The sequence below is a fragment of the Carcharodon carcharias genome, assembly GCF_017639515.1.
Source record: "Carcharodon carcharias isolate sCarCar2 chromosome 37 unlocalized genomic scaffold, sCarCar2.pri SUPER_37_unloc_15, whole genome shotgun sequence".
Taxonomy (NCBI): Eukaryota; Metazoa; Chordata; class Chondrichthyes; order Lamniformes; family Lamnidae; genus Carcharodon; species Carcharodon carcharias.
Window position 1 is genome coordinate 365 of NW_024470764.1, and position 15,579 is coordinate 15,943.

The following is a 15,579-nucleotide window of genomic DNA, read 5'->3' on the forward strand; positions in this document are numbered from 1 at the left end:
AGCCTTCGGTCGCCCGGCCGGTCTGCCCCAGGCCCCGGCCAAACCCGGGATCTTCCTCTGCCGCTTCTGGCCAGTCCTGGGAGCCGAGGGGCGCGGGGGCCGTCTCCCCCCGGCCGGCAATGCCAACGGCCACCAGCAGAACACGGATGCAGAACAGCGGGGTCCACATGGCTCCTGAGTAGAAACAGAGCAGTGCGGTCAGCCAGGGGTTAATACCTCCCCGACACCTCCCCCCCCACACCACCCCTCCCCCACCCCGCCAACCCCACACCCCCACACCCACCCCCCTGCCCTCTCCCACTGCAGCCTGGCGTGCTCTTCGTGGGATCTTATTGTGCCCCGGCTGTCAGCCACAGTCCCTACCGCATCGAGGGTTTGGATCGAGCGAATGAGGAGATACTGTTCCCAGCGGCAGGAGGGTTGGTAACCGGAGGGGGACACAGATTGAAGAGAATCGGTAATAGAGCCAGAGGGGGAGATGAGGAGAATGTTTTTTTTTACACAGCGAGTTGCTGTGATCTGGAAGGCGCTGCCTGAAAGGGCGGTGGAAGCAGATTCAATAGGAACTTTCAAAAGGGGGGAATCGGATAAATACTCGAAAAGGAGAAATTTGCGGGACTGTGGGGGAGAGAGAGCGGGGAGGGGGAGTGGGGACTAATTGGATAGATCTTTCAAAGGGCCAGCACAGGAACGACGGGCTGAATGGCCTCCTCCTGCGCTCTACTATCTTAAGATTCGATCATTACCACGGTGACCACACTTCAGAGAGCGGGTGGGACATCATCTGGTGATGGTAAGGAGCCACAGAAATGCAAATCTGCCTCTAAGTTCCACTACTTTAGCTTTCAGTTCCAAAGAGCTCATTAAAAAGCAGCACAAGAAACTTACTTTGCGGCTAATCCAGTCCTTTCTCTGCCAACGCCTCCTGTCTCTTTGCAGTCGCGATACACTCCGGGTCCGTTGGGTTGCTGCAGGATTGTGTGTGTGTGTGTGTGTGCGTGCGGCTGCCTCTCTGTCTCTCTCTCTCTCGCTCTCGTTCTCCTCCTCTGAACTGCTCTCTGAAGTGGCTCTGTCTGGTTTATATGGAGTTCTAAAGCACTGACGTAACCCAGGACTTCCTGGCAAGACACTGGGAATGTCTTAATCCCTGGAGGAAGGGAGTGAGGTGGTGGGGTGGTGGGGGGGGTGGTGGTGGTTGCGGAGCAGAGAGAATTCAAACAGCAGAGGGATTGGCAACTACTGAGTGGAGCTTTGGTGCTGGGCATTTAACTGTGCAGAACATCAGTCACTCTGTTCCTCACTCACCAATGGATTTCGGAGAAAGTAATTAATTTTTTTAAGAAAAGCAGAGCGTCCGCGGGTCATTAAAAATAAGGATTGTAAGGAGTGTGTGTATCTCCACATTTGATAACAGGCAGGCTGTCAGACATCAGCTGCTTCACCCAGCGACAGGGAAGGAGCGGCCGATATATTTCCAAGTCGGGATGGTGAGGGGCTCGGAGGGGAACTTGCAGGTGGTGGTGTTCCCCATGTGTCTGCTGCCCTTGTCCTTCTAGATGGTAGCGGTCGTGGGTTTGGAAGGTGCTGTCGAAGGAGCCTTGGTGAGTTGCTGCAGCGCATCTTGTAGATGGTACACACGCTGCTGCTACTGTGCGTCGGTGGGGGAGGGAGTGAATGTGGATGAGGTGCCAATCAAGCGGGGCTGCTTTGTCCTGGATGGTGTCCAGCTTCTTGAGTGTTGTGGGAGCCACACTCATCCAGGCAAGTGGGGAGTATCCCATCCCACTCCTGACTCGTGCCTTGTCGATGGTGGACAGGCTTTGGGGAGTCAGGAGGTTGAGTTACTCTCTCTCTCAGGCTACGAACGATGCGACAGCCCCCTGGGCATCGATTATCCTCTGGACCCTCCCTCCGGACGCCCCCATTGCTGATTGGAACTCACCCTGATCTGTGTTCGAGACGGGCGTCCCGGGGCTGGTGGGGTGGGGGGGTGGGGTGGGGAGACGCACAGACCCTCCTGCTTCCCCAGCGTTCTGCCCATTCCCCGCCACTCCCTCCACCCCCAGGTCCCCTATTCCCTCACGTCGCCAAGCAAGATGGCAGGTGTCCCGCCGTCGGTGCCCTCTTCCCAAAATGGCCGCCGGGAGTCAGGTGACCGCCGGCGTCCATTTTGAGCGGGGGTACAAAAAGGGTCACGCACCGACAATTATGAACCAATTCCCCGGGTGACCTGGCTCTTTGTTCTCATCTGTTGCTGCCGGCCCAGCTTTGTTGCTTAGATTTCCCATGGGAGGGAGTTGAGTTTCCTCGTCTGGCGTCGGGTGTCTCATCTGCTGGCCGGAGACGTTGTTTGCACAGCTTCCGCCGCTCCTTCTGCTCCTTCCCTGATCCAAGGCCGGGGAAACGCTCACGGTCATTCAAAGATGAAGCTTGGCTTTGCGCCACCAAGCGAGATGTGCGCCCAAGGTGGCGGAGGTGACCTACGGCCGACCTCCTCAAAATGGCCTCCCAGAGGCATTTGCGGCCTCCGACCAGAAGGTCACTTGACCGCAATGCCCCCCCCCCCACCACCAACCCCCCCAACCTCAGTGGTAGCGGGGTTGAAAATAGCTCACAAATTGCAGATGCAGGTTCCAAGGGGCTGTCCACCTGGCCCAGCGGCCAAGGCCAACGTGTCTCAGGTTAGGCCGAGGCCTGCTCCTGCTGTTTGTCACGGCCAACCGGTGGATCAGGGGTCCCTTGGGGGACTGGGGGGGGAGGGGGTCGTCTTGCGTCAGAAGGTAGAACTTACCCCTGCTCCTCGTCAAAAAAGTACCTGTGGGGTTGTGTTACTTCCACCTGAGAGGGCAGAGAGAGCCTTCAGTTTGACAACTCAACTGAAAGACTGTCCCTCCGACAGTGCGGCTCTCCCTCAGCACTGACCCTCCGACAGTGCGGCTCTCCCTCAGCACTGACCCTCCGACAGTGCGGCGCTCCCTCAGCAATGACCCTCCGACAGTGCGGCGTTCCTCCAGTGCACACATTTTGGTGGGGGGGGGGGTGTCCGTTTGGGATTTGTCCCTGGAGTGGGATTTGAACCTACGGCGAGGCTGTTACCCCAGGAGCCGGGTCAGTTCCTCTCTTTATTGAGTGAAGGTGTGAGACAAGTACAATCCCTTTCGGCTGCCCCTCGGAGATGGGCAGGGGGATAGGAACTACATTGCGGGTCAAGGGCACCGATACAGATTGAGGTTGAGGTGTGGTTCCCCCCCCGACCCTGGGCTGGCGAGCGTTCGCAGGGGGGCGCAGGGTAGAAGCTGCTGAAACCCACCGAGGCCCGGGCCAGAGCATCAGGATGACTTAGACCCAGTGACGCACAGTGACACAAACCAGCCCCTCCACGGGGAATTTTTCTGGGCTGTCTTCTTGTGGCTGAGGGAGGTTCCAAGTGTGAAGCAGCCTCAACAAGTCATCGGCAGTCAAAACACACATAAATCACCAAGTCGGAATACTGTACCTACTGCCTATGAGTCATTCAGCCCTCTCAGGCATCCTGTGACGTGCACCATGCCTCATTCTTGGCAAGTAACCCACAGGATGAACCAACATGAGCAACACCTGACTTCAGGCTCTCATTCGGCCTCAGGGCCTGGTCCAGAACCTTCAAATCTGACCCAGGCCCCTTCAGGGGGGTGATGTCAGGAAGCAGCTCTTCACACCGAGGGGAGTGCAAATCGGGAACTCTCTCCCACAAACCCCACCACCACCACCACCCCCCCCCACCCCCCAACCCCACACACCCACCCACACACACACACACACACACACACACACACACACACACACACACACACACAAAAAGCTGTCGCGGCTGGGGGTCAATTGGAAACATCGAAACTGAGACTGATAGATTTTTATTGGGTGAGTAGGGGGTTAAGGGTTACAGAACCGAGGTGGGTGGATGGGGTTAAGAAACAGATCGGTACAGACCTAATTAAATGGAGGGCAGGATTGAGGGGGCTGAATGGCTCCTCCTGTCCCTGTGTAACAGGCTCGAGGAGGGGGCTGAATGGCCTCCTCCTGTCCCTGTGTAACAGGCTCGAGGGGGGCTGAATGGCCTCCTCCTGTCCCTGTGTAACAGGCTCGAAGGGGGGGCTGAATGGCCTCCTCCTGTCCCTGTGTAACAGGCTCGAAGGGGGGGCTGAATGGCCACCTCCTGTCCCTGTGTAACAGGCTCGAGGGGGGGCTGAATGGCCTCTTCCTGTCCCTGTGTAACAGGCTCGAGGCGGGGGCTGAATGGTCTCCTCCTGTTCCTGTGAGGTGGGTTAGGATTAAATCATCTCAGTCTCCGAGGACTGGTTGAGTCAGGATGGTGATAGGTTTGTGCTGGACTCACTCACTCCTCTGAAGTCTTACTGGATGCAGTAAGTTGGAACAGGGTGACATTCCTCAGCGGAGGAGCTGTTCACACCTGTTCTCAGTGCCTGGCGCTGCTTGGCAGGACCTGTGTCCTGACAAAAGCAGCTTTCTTATAAATTCCCCCGAGTCTGGATAGCATCCCCCCCCCGAACCACAACATTAATTAGTCACCGTGAGCTTGTGTGTGTCATCATCAGGATTGTGGGTAACGAATCCAAGAGATCAGGAATCAAATGCTCCCTCTTAACAAACAGGCCCTAACACCACCTTAAACATTCACTCCCCCCACCACCGACGCACAGTAGCAGCAGTGTGTGTACCATCTACAAGATGCACTGCAGCAACTCACCAAGGCTCCTTAGACAGCCCCTTCCAAATCCATGACCTCTACCATCTAGAAGGACAAGGGCAGCAGATACATGGGGACACCACCACCTGCAAGTTCCCCTCCAAACAACTCATTAATCCTAACTTGGAAATATATCGGCCGTTCCTTCACTGTCGCTGGGTCAAAATCCTGGAACTCCCTCCCTAACAGCACAGTGGGTGTACCTACACCACAGGGTCTGCAGCGGCTCAAGAAGGCGGCTCACCACCACCTTCTCAAGGGGCAATTAGGGATGGGCAATAAATGCTGGGCCCGGCCAGCGACACCCACATCCCGTGAAAGAATTAAAAAACCAGCAGACAAACGAGCCTGAGAATTGTTAGGCCGGCAACGTGAGGCCGAGAGTCTCCACGGCTCCCTCGCCTGTCCACATCAAGTCTTCAGGCTGTCTCCGGAGAATTCGATGTGCAGCATTCCCAACCCAGCGATTCAGAATTCCGCGTTCAATCTCGGTGAGGGGAGGTAGGGGGCCAGGTTTAGAATTCTGGGCTGACATAGATAGGTTACAGTGTAGGAGGCCATTCAGCCCCTCAGTCTGCTGTCAAGTGGTTAATCAGCCTGTGATTCGTTCCGATCGTTCAGTGTTCATCCAGGGAAGAATGCAAAACCTGAGAAGAAACTGTCCACATTCCCCATGGATCCAATCTCCTTCCCTCCCACTGTCCACAATCCCAATGAACCCAAACCCCTTCCCATTCATTCCCACTGTCCACAATCCCAATGGACCCAAATCCTTCCCGTTCACTCCCACTGTCCATAATTCCAATGGACCCAAACCCCTTCCTGTTCACTCCCACTGTCCACAATCCCAATGGACCCGAACCCCTTCCCATTCACTCCCACCGTCCACAATCCCAATGGACCCAAACCCCTTCCCGTTCACTCCCACTGTCCACAATCCCAATGGACCCAAACCCCTTCCCATTCACTCCCACTGTCCACAATCCCAATGGACCCAAACCCCTTCCCGTTCACTCCCACTGTCCACAATCCCAATGGACCCAAACCCCTTCCCGTTCACTCCCACTGTCCACAATCCCAATGGACCCAAATCCCTTCCCGTTCACTCCCACTGTCCACAATCCCAATGGACCCAAACCCCTTCCCATTCAGTCCCACTGTCCGAAATCCAGATGGACCCAAACCCCTTCCCGTTCACTCCCACTGTCCACAATCCCAATGGACCCAAACCCTTTCCCATTCACTCCCACTGTCCACAATCCCAATGGACCCAAACCCCTTCCCATTCACTCCCACTGTCCACAATCCCAATGGACCCAAACCCTTTCCCATTCACTCCCACTGTCCACAATCCCAATGGACCCAAACCCCTTCCCGTTCACTCCCACTGTCCACAATCCCAATGGACCCAAACCCCTTCCCGTTCACTCCCACTGTCCACAATCCCAATGGACCCAAACCCCTTCCCGTTCACTCCCACTGTGCACAATCCCAATGGACCCAAACCCCTTCCCGTTCACTCCCACTGTACAAAATCCCAATGGACCCAAACCCCTTCCTGTTCACTCCCACTGTACACAATCCCAATGGACCCAAACCCCTTCCCGTTCACTCCCACTGTACACAATCCCAATGGACCCAAATTCCTTCCCGTTCACTCCCACTGTCCACAATCCCAATGGAGCCAAACCCCTTCCCGTTCACTCCCACCGTCCACAATCCCAATGGACCCAAACCCCTTCCCGTTCACTCCCACCATCCACATCCCAATGGACCCAAACCCCTTCCTGTTCACTCCCACTGTCCACTATCCCAATGGACCCAAACCCCTTCCTGTTCACTCCCACTGTCCACAATCCCAATGGACCCAATCCCCTTCCCGTTCACTCCCACCATCCACATCCCAATGGACCCAAACCCCTTCCCGTTCACTCCCACTGTCCACAATCCCAATGGACCCTAACCCTTTCCTGTTCACAATAAAATAGAAAAGCAGCACATTATTTAAAGGGAGAGAGCTTGCAGAACTCTGAGGTACAGAGGGATCTGGGTGTCCTGGTGCATGAATCAGGAAAAGTTAGAATTCATGTACAGCAGGTGAACAGGAAGGTAAATGGAATGTTGTAGTTTATTGCAAGGGAAATGGGATATAAAAGCTGGGAAGTTCTGCTATAGCTGTTGGTGAGACCACTTCAGGAGTACTCTTTCATCTCCTAATTTAAGAAAAGGTATCATTGCAATCAAAACTCCTCAGGAAATGTTCACTTGACTGATATCTGGGATTGGGTTTGTCTCATGAGGAAAGGTTGAGCAGGTTGGGCCCTGTACCCATTGGAGTTTAGAAGAATGAGAGGTGATCTTATTGAAACATATCAGATCCTGAGGGGGGTGGGGTTATGACAGGGTGGAGGCTGGGAGGATGTTTCCCCCTCGTGGGGGTATCTAGAACGAGGAGGGCACAGTTTCAGAATAAGGGGTCTCCTATTGAAGACAGAGAAGAGGATTAATTTCCTCTCTCAGAGGGTGGTCAGTCTGTGGAATTCTCCCCCCCCCCAGAGAGCAGGGGAGGCTGGGTCACTGAATATATTCAAGGCTGAGTTAGACAGATTTTGGATCGACGAGGGAGTCGAGGGTTATGGGGGGACAGACAGGAAAGTGGGGTTAAGGCCACAATCAGATCAGCCACGATCGTATAGAATGGCGGAGCCGGCTCGAGGGGCCGAGTGGCCTCCTCCTGCTCCTAGCTCTTGTGTATTTGTTAAAACTCGCTAAGTCAATGGGCTAATGGTTAGGGTGGTTCTGGCTGGCAGATAACGGGCATCATTCAATCACCCACATTTTTCAGAACTTCATTTGTCCCCGTACAGACTCTCACAGAGAAATATTCTTCCTGAATCTTGTTTCTTTTCCTTTTTTAGTGCAAATGTTGTCTTCCCCGGTGAGTCAGCGGTTAATCCGGGGGCTCTGAATGTTAGTGGTCTTTGTACCTCCTCCCCCCAGAGTGGCTTCTCACCCTGATCCAGTTGCAGGGAGTGAGAGAGAGAGAGAGCGGGGGGGGGAGACAGAGAGACAGACACAGAGAGAGAGACAGACACAGAGAGGGGGAGACAGAGAGAGAGACAGAGAGAGAGACACACACAGAGAGAGAGAGAGAGTGGCAGAGAGAGAGAGAGAGAGGTAGAGAGAGGGGGAGACAGAAAGAGACAGAGAGAGAGTGAGGCAGAAAGAGAGAGAGAGGGAGGGAGACCACACATCCAATTTTTGGTAGTGAAACAAGAGGATATCCTTATAAAGGCAACACAGCCGTTGGCTGCAGGACAGATGATACAAGACTAACATTCCTGCTTCCTGAGAAACAGTGAGAAATGGTTGGTGTTTGGCCAAGAATGCATAGACATAAAGCCCCTGATCCTCACAAAAAAAGAATATTTCCATGTTTTAGAGGAACTTCCGAATGCCTCATGTGCATACCCTTCATTTAAAACCCCTCTCGCTGCTGAAAACTGTCTGCAGCTGTCTGGAGGTGCTAAACGTACCTCTCCCGCCCAGCCCCCCCCCCCCACCCCACTGAGACCTCATGTTGTTGACAAGCCTACTCCAACAAGGCCCAGCTGTCACCTCTGACCCTGTCCTTGCCGCTGGCTTTATTTCCATGGGAACAGCTGCTTCAGCAAGTTAGTAGATCAACAACAGACTGAATTCCAATATTTTTTTGTGTGTGTGAGGTGGGAGGCACACAACACAGGAGAAGGCCATTCAGCCCATGGTGCGTGTGCTGGCTCTCTTGAGGGAGCTATCCAATCAGTCCCGTTCTTCCCCTTTCTGGTTTCGATCCAGTCGCAGTTCCATTTGCTTTGACAGACAGGTGGGTTCGAAGGAGGGTTAGATCGGAGGATATTTGAAGATAATTGACACCGAGACAGCTGGAGGGACAATCACTTCTGTTGGGACAAAGTGGGTGAGGGTGGGCAGGGGACATTGGTGAGGGAAATTCCACAGTGGTTTTTTTTTCAATTCTTTCATGGAATATGGACGTCACTGGCAAGGCCAGCATTTGTTGCCCATCCCTAATTACCCCTTGAACTGAGTGGCATTTGAGAGGGCGGTGAAGAGCCTAGCACATTTGCTGTGGGGTCTGGAGTCACATGTAGGCCAGACTGGGTAAGGAACAGCAGATTCCCTTTCCTATATGGGCATTAGTGACCCAGATGGGTTCTTACATCATGGGCTTGCTTTAGATTCCAGATTTATTAATTGAATTTAAATTCCACCAACTGTCATGGCGGGATTTGAACCCGTGTCCCCCAGAGCAGCAGCCTGGGCCTCCAGATACGAGTCCAAATACGCCATCTCCCCTGACCCACGCCGTCACTGGCTTAGACCCAAGCTACACAGTACCGCCTGGGAGTGAATGGTCAACACCCCCATCTAGAGTGTGGGCACCAGCACTGATAGGGAGGTGGGGTTCACGAGAGATTGTTGGGGGGGGGGTGCGGGGGGTGGAAAACGATGATTTTGAACTCGGTGCACTTTGGCTATTGAGCATCACTGTCTACAGGGAGCTCAGGGCCATCCAGGGGGTCATGAAAAGTGCATTGAGTGTGAAAGGAGTGCTTATGGAGGGAGGGGTGGCACACACAACACTGTTTGTAAAGACTAATCACCTTATCCTAGTGAAGACAGTGGTGTAGTGGTAACGTCACTGGGCTAGCAATCCCGAACGCTTTGGGGGATGCAGGTTCAAATCCCGTCATGGCAGCCGGTGGAATTTAAATTCCATTCGTAAAATCTGGAACCATAAGAGCTAGCCAGCCTCAGTCACGGCGACCATGGAACTACTATCGATCGACGCAAAAAAATAAAAAACCCATCTGGGTCACTAATGCCCCCTTTAGGGAAGGAAACCTGCTGTCCTTACCCGGTCTGGCCTACACGTGACTCCAGACCACACAGCCGTGCGGTTGACTCTTAGCTGCCCGAGTGCAATTAGGGATGGGTGACCAACGCTGGCCTTGCCAGTGACACCCACGTCCCCATGAAAGGATGGTTTGGGGAGGCCACAGTGATACGCAAACATTTCACTTCACCCAGCCCTGCCTATCCAGTCAGCTTAAATACATCTCAAGCTTGAGAAACATTCCCAGCTGCACATTCCAGAAGGGATTAGCCAGCAAATCCTGTGACTGAACTTCACTCCAAACTCCTCCTCCAGCACAAAACTCAAGCCGCATTCATGAGGCGTGCTCCAGAATCACAGCCTGGAGCCAAGTACACACGTCACTCGACACACATTCACTCACCCACGCACTGTAGGGGAGGAGTGAAAGAGAAGGAAGGGGTAGAGGGAGCAGAGCGACAGAGAGGGGAACCCAACATCGTCCAGAACGAGTTTTTGAGATACAAATAGCGAGACTGACCGATAGGTACACAGGTACAGAGAGAGAGAGAGAGAGGGACAACAGCCATTGGGTGAGATAAAGAGATGCAGACTGAGGTGGACCAAGACACAGAACTGACGCACACAGAAAAAATTAACCCAGGGACTGACGAAACAGACAAAACACCACACTCATTCATGCATTTCGAGGGATCCAGGTTTATGCAACACCAATACCCTCCCCAACACTGAGTAACCTCAATTCCTTTCCGGTGTGATTTCTTAAACATTCAAACTATCTCACAAACTAAAAATCTTTCCATTTACATCCAGACAGCTAATTCCAGCTTCCATCTGCACAGATCAAGGTGAAAAGGGAGAGATTATAAGAACAGGAGGAGGCCATTCAGCCCCTTTTCAAACCTGTAACACAGGGACAGGAGGAGGCCATTCAGCCCCTCCTCGAGCCTGTTAACACTGAAACAGGAGGAGCCCATTCAGCTCCTCTCAAACCTATAACACCTGAACAAGAGGAGGCCATTCATCTCCTCCTCGAGCCTGTTACACAGGGATAGGAGGAGGCCATTCAGCCCATCGAGCCTGTTACACAAGAACAGGAGGTGGCCATTCAGCCCCTCTTGCACCTGTTACACAGGGACAGGAGTTGGCCATTCAGCCCCTCTCGCACCTGTTACACAAGAACAGGAGGTGGCCATTCAGCCCCTCTCGCACCTGTTACACAGGGACAGGAGTTAGCCATTCAGCCCCTCTCGCACCTGTTACACAAGAACAGGAGGAGGCCATTCAGCCCCTCTCGCACCTGTTACACAGGGACAGGAGTTGGCCATTCAGCCCCTCTCGCACCTGTTACACAAGAACAGGAGTTGGCCATTCAGCCCCTCTCGCACCTGTTACACAAGAACAGGAGTTGGCCATTCAGCCCCTCTCGCACCTGTTACACAAGAACAGGAGTTGGCCATTCAGCCCCTCTCGCACCTGTTACACAAGAACAGGAGGAGGCCATTCAGCCAATTATGCCTGTCCTGCTATTCAATGCGATCATCTCTGATCTGTGACCTCACTCCATCTACCTCGACCTTTGCCCCAACTCCCTTAATATCTTCAGTTCACAAAAATCTCTTAGATTTAAAATGAACAGTTGATCAATCGCCCCTTTGTGGAAGACAGTTTCCAAATACCTGCCACCCTCTGAGTGTCAAAGTGTCCCTTAATCTCACTGCTCAACGCTCTGACTCTTTTTTAAATGCTGCCCCCTAGTCCCAGACTTCCCAGCTACCGGGAATAGTTTGTACCTATCGAACCCGTATCTGGTCCCAAATTACCCCTTAACTCTCTAAATTCCAGGGAATACACGTCCAATGTAGTCACTCCTCAGAACGTAACCCTTGGGAGTCCAGGTACAGGGAGTGGAGGGATGGGAGAATTAAGAGAGAGAGTTAACAGTCCAAAAGGTTCTTTCTAATCCCTGGACAAAGGTCAGTGGAGTTGTGTAACCCCCTGTCAGCAGGCTGACCCACAGATCGGATACGAAAACCTCTGGGTAACTTCCTCTGATCCACATCTCCCTGGTTCTTCAACGTCAGAGCAATGACTTCACTACAGATTGGATTCCGATGAAATCTGTGCACCACATGGTTCTGATCTCTCTGGATATCCATCATTGGAATTTACAATACCCTAACTCGCCCCCGTGTGCGCTATTTTTAGCACAAGGGTTCCGGCTGAATTTAACTCAGTCACGACAACCACCTGCCTTTATATAGCACCTTTAATGGAACAGAATGGCGCCCCACTCCCCCGCCAAAGACCCTTCGCCAGGATGTAAATCAGGCGGAATTTTCACCCCAAGCCACGTGCAGAGATATTAGGAACAAGAGGTCAAAAGCTCAGTCAGTTTTAAGGAGCATTTTAAAAGGAAGAGAAAGAGAGAGAAAAAAGGAGGGAAAGAGAAAGAGAGACAGAGAGGAAAGGAGAGACAGAGAGGAAAAGAGAGACAGAGAGGAAAAGAGAGACAGAGAGGAAAAGAGAGACAGAGAGGAAAAGAGAGACAGAGAGGAAAAGAGAGACAGAGAGGAAAAGAGAGAGAAGAGAGAAAAAAAGAAAGGGAGAGAGAAAAAGGGAGGGAAAGAGAAAGAGAGACAGAGAGAGACAGAGAGGAAAAGAGACACAGGAAAAGAGAGAAGAGAGAAAAAAGAGAGAAAGGGAGAGAGAAAAAGGGAAAGAGAAAGAAAGAGAGAGAGAAAAAGAGAAAAAAGAGAGAGGGAGATATAGAGAGAGAGAGAGAAAAAGAGAAAGAGAGAGAAAAAGAGAGGGAGAGAGAGAGCGAGAGAGAGAGACGGAGAGGATTAGGGAGGGAATTCCAGAGCTTAGGGCCCCAGGCAGCTGAAGGCACGGCTGCCGATGGTGGAGCGATGGGAATCAGGGGATGGTCAAGAGGCCGGAATTGGAGGAGCGCAGAGATCTCGGAGGGTTGTAGGGGCTGGAGGAGGTTAAGATGCCGGATGGTCAAGAGGCCGGAATTGGAGGAGCGCAGAGATCTCTGACTTTAAACTAATACGTTAGTCCAAGGCCCTGCATGATTATCAAGGATGGGAATTTAAGTGCCCGGGTGGGAGGGGGTGCAGAGCTCATAGGTTTTGAGAAGGGGTCAAACAGGGGTTAACTTTAAAGGGGTTAAACTTTAAACAGCCAAAATAAACCAAGAGACTGAGAGGCAAAAAAAACCCCAAATATTTTATTGTATAAATACAACTTATTGGCTTGAATAGTGAGAAAGGCATTGATAAAAACAATGGATTTAAGATGCTCCAGTACCTTCTGCCTGTAACCCTGTTATTAGCTGTGTTATATATACATCAACGTCACTCAGAATTCTCATCTCCTTTCTCACGTGTGACTTACGTTCTGCCGGACCTGTGAAACAGCACTCAAAACAGCCTCATGAAAGGGGTCAGGACACTCTGTGGGATAGGGCGATACTGCTTTCAACACAAGGATTGTTAACCAAGCCACGATTCACAACTGCAGCCAGCATCACAGCCAGACACATAGCAACTCTCCAGCTATTCAACCCTGGACACCAGCCCACCCCCCCACCACCCCCCCACCCCCACCACCACCCCACCCCCCCCCACCGCCCCCCCACCACCCCCAAATCACCTTTCGTCTGCCCATGGGAAAGGAGGCCAGAATCCACCTTAAGGAATTCCAGAGCTGGAAGTTCCAGAAACATTTACTCAGGCCGAAACAAAAAGCGAATTTTGAGCTCCCAGTCAGCACATCTCTCTGAAAATTCCTCGGTTCACACACTCCATTGGGATTGTGGACAGTGGGAGTGAACGGGAAGGGGTTTGGGTCCATTGGGATTGTGGACAGTGGGAGTGAACGGGAAGGGGTTTGGGTCCATTGGGATTGTGGACAGTGGGAGTGAACGGGAAGGGGTTTGGGTCCATTGGGATTGTGGACAGTGGGAGTGAACGGGAAGGGGTTTGGGTCCATTGGGATTGTGTACAGTGGGAGTGAATGGGAAGGGGTTTGGGTCCATTGGGATTGTGGACAGTGGGAGTGAATGGGAAGGGGTTTGGGTCCATTGGGATTGTGGACAGTGGGAGTGAACGGGAAGGGGTTTGGGTCCATTGGGATTGTGGACAGTGGGAGTGAACGGGAAGGGGTTTGGGTCCATTGGGATTCTACACTAAGATGAGATTTGCATGTTTATTTGGAGTCACTGGTATGAATGGTAAACACTCACCCACTGGGGCCCCGAACCCCCTCACCCGCTGGGGCCTCCAACCCCCTCACCCGCTGGGGCCTCCAACCCCCTCACCCGCTGGGGCCTCCAACCCCCTCACCCGCTGGGGCCTCCAACCCCCTCACCCGCTGGGGCCTCCAACCCCCTCACCCGCTGGGGCCTCCAACCCCCTCACCCGCTGGGGCCTCCAACCCCCTCACCCGCTGGGGCCTCCAACCCCCTCACCCGCTGGGGCCTCCAACCCCCTCACCCGCTGGGGCCTCCAACCCCCTCACCCGCTGGGGCCTCCAACCCCCTCACCCGCTGGGGCCTCCAACCCCCTCACCCGCTGGGGCCTCCAACCCCCCTCACCCGCTGGGGCCCCCAACCCCCTCACCCGCTGGGGCCCCCAACCCCCTCACCCGCTGGGGCCTCCAACCCCCTCACCCGCTGGGGCCTCCAAACCCCTCACCCGCTGGGGCCTCCAACCCCCTCACCCGCTGGGGCCTCCAACCCCCTCACCCGCTGGGGCCTCCAAACCCCTCACCCGCTGGGGCCTCCAAACCCCTCACCCGCTGGGGCCTCCAAACCCCTCACCCGCTGGGGCCTCCAACCCCCTCACCCGCTGGGGCCTCCAACCCCCTCACCCGCTGGGGCCTCCAACCCCCTCACCCGCTGGGGCCTCCAACCCCCTCACCCGCTGGGGCCTCCAACCCCCTCACCCGCTGGGGCCTCCAACCCCCTCACCCGCTGGGGCCTCCAACCCCCTCACCCGCTGGGGCCTCCAACCCCCTCACTCGCTGGGGCCTCCAACCCCCTCACCCGCTGGGGCCTCCAACCCCCTCACCCGCTGGGGCCTCCAACCCCCTCACCCGCTGGGGCCTCCAACCCCCTCACCCGCTGGGGCCTCCAACCCCCTCACCCGCTGGGGCCTCCAACCCCCTCACCCGCTGGGGCCTCCAACCCCCTCACCCACATTCCTCCATGACTGCTCTCAATCTGATGCAGCCAGTAGCTGATGAGTTCTCCTCCAGATTTTGAGAGTGATTCTCCGAGTTCAGTGGAATCTCTTCCCAAGTGATCCTCGAGTATTCCTCGATGTTGCTGCCCCTGCTGGTCTCCGAGGCACACTGCACATCTTCCCCAATCCCCAGGAACCATTTTCCTGGTGGCACTAGAGGCCGATCCTCATTCCCGTTGGGATTGCTGTCTCCTGGAGGAACGCCACAGCCTCTTGAGTGAAAATTCGAGTTGGCTGAAGTGGTCCGAGACTTGGTCACTTGAAGTTGATTTTAAGAGGCTTACCCAAGACAGGGCCCATGGTCAATGACAGGACTCACTCACTGAGGTAGAGAAAGACTGAGTTCCCAGTCCTTGCTGACATGAAATGTCCCACTCAAAAACACAACCCCTGGCTGGCAGACAAAAGTCATTGGAGTTTAGCTCAAACAGGACTATAACAAGGCTGGAGAGTGACCAGTTTATCTATGGTATTACTGCTCTCCGACAGAGATATAAAGAGAGGGAAGAAAATAGAATATGTATGTGAGGGGGGAAAGACAGAGAGAGAGAAAGAGAGAGAGAGAGACGGAAAGAGAGAGAGAGAGAAAATTGCAAAGGTGAGACAGAGAGATGGGAAGGAAAGAGAGTGAGAGGCAGTGAAGGGGTGATAGAGAGAAGGAGAGAGAGTGGGGGGAAGAAAAG